The sequence below is a fragment of the Rutidosis leptorrhynchoides genome, chromosome 1, assembly GCF_046630445.1.
Source record: "Rutidosis leptorrhynchoides isolate AG116_Rl617_1_P2 chromosome 1, CSIRO_AGI_Rlap_v1, whole genome shotgun sequence".
Classification (NCBI taxonomy): domain Eukaryota; kingdom Viridiplantae; phylum Streptophyta; class Magnoliopsida; order Asterales; family Asteraceae; genus Rutidosis; species Rutidosis leptorrhynchoides.
Window position 1 is genome coordinate 84,047,811 of NC_092333.1, and position 1,628 is coordinate 84,049,438.

The following is a 1,628-nucleotide window of genomic DNA, read 5'->3' on the forward strand; positions in this document are numbered from 1 at the left end:
GAATTTAGCATATCTTGGCATTCCTGATATCACATCAATGAAAGGAAGATTAACATTTATTTGTTTAAACATATCCAAGAATTTGGATTGCTTGGCTTCAAGTCTTTTTTTTTTTCTCATTTTACTCGGGTAAGGAAGTGGTGGTTGGTATGGTTTAACATAAGGTTTTGTCTTAACTATGTTATCTTCATTAACCTTTTCAACTACCGGTTCTGTTTCCTTTTCTTGCTCAGGCTGTGTTTCTTATGGAGTAGGAATAGAGTCATCAGAATTTACAGGAATTTCAGGTGGTTTAAGTGTAATACCACTTCTCGTGGTAATAGCTTTAGTTGTTTCATTCCGGGGGTTAGCATTTGTATCGCTAGGTAGACTTCACGATTTTCTTTCACCTATCAACCTTGCTAGGTTGCTCACTTCTTGTTCCAGATTTTGAATAGAAGCTTGTTGATTTCTAAATGCTTGAGCATTTTGTTCATTAGTTTGTTTCTGAGATGTGAAAAATTGAGTTTGAGATTCAACTAGCTTCGACATCATGTCTTCTAAATTTGGCTTTTTATCATCGGTTTGTGGTGGTTTATTTGGAAAAATAGGTCTTTGCTGATTGTAAGTATTATTGGATACTTGTTGATTGCTAGGACCTTGTTGGTTGTTGTATGGAACATTTCGGTTATAATTCTGATTTTGATTGTAGATTGGTCTTGGCGGTTGATAATTATTCTGATAATTATTTCCAGGCCTTTGGTTCATGTATGAAACATTCTCTCTTTGTTCCATTCTTTGTTCAATACTGAGACAATCTTTTGTCAAATGTGGTCCTCCACACTGCTCACAACTAATTCGTATTGCGTGAATATCCTTAGTCATCTTTTCCATTCATCTCTCGAAAGCATCTATCTTTGCAGAAATGGAATCAAAGTCATGGCTAGAATCTTCTCTAGCCGCTTTAGATGATCTAACGATGTCTTTTTCTAGATGCCACTCATGTGAGTGAGAGGCTGTGTTATCAATAATTTTGTAAGCTTCAGTTGCGGTTTTCTTCATAATGGAACCACCAGCTGCTATATCGATGTCTTTTCGTGTAGTAATATCGCATCCTTGGTAGAATATTTGTACTATTTGATAAGTGTCTAAACCATGTTGAGGACATCCTCTTAACAACTTTCCAAATCTTGTCCATGCTTCGTATAGAGTTTCATTTGGCTTCTGTGTGAACGTAACAATTTCTCCTTGAAGTCTCACGGCTTTAGATGCCGGAAAGAATTATTTAAGAAAATTTTCAACTAAAACATCTCATGTATCAATCGCCCCTTCAGGTAACGATTCTGACCAATCTTTGGCTTCTCCCTTTAAAGTCCAGGGAAATAACATGAGATATATCTGTTCATCCTCAACTTCTCTGATTTTAAATAGAGTACAGATCCTATTAAAGGTTCGAAGATGTTCATTTGGATCTTCCTTCGGCGCACCACTAAATTGGCATTGATTAGTTACCATGTGTAGGATTTGTCCTTTGATTTCATAATCTGGCTCATTAATGTCTGGTTGAGTAATTGCGTGACCTTGGCCAGTGCGTTTAGCTCTCATTCGGTCTTCCATACTTAGAGGTTCTAGATTTTCCATGATTGAAT

At 36.5% G+C, this 1,628-nt stretch overlaps 1 non-coding gene across 1 annotated transcript; it reads left to right on the top strand.

Moving 5' to 3' along the window:
* Positions 1–1,129: 1,129 nt before the first annotated feature.
* Positions 1,130–1,236, top strand: LOC139887151 (small nucleolar RNA R71). The gene has a single exon (XR_011772993.1). It is a non-coding gene; the product is annotated as a small nucleolar RNA R71 (small nucleolar RNA).
* Positions 1,237–1,628: the final 392 nt, after the last annotated feature.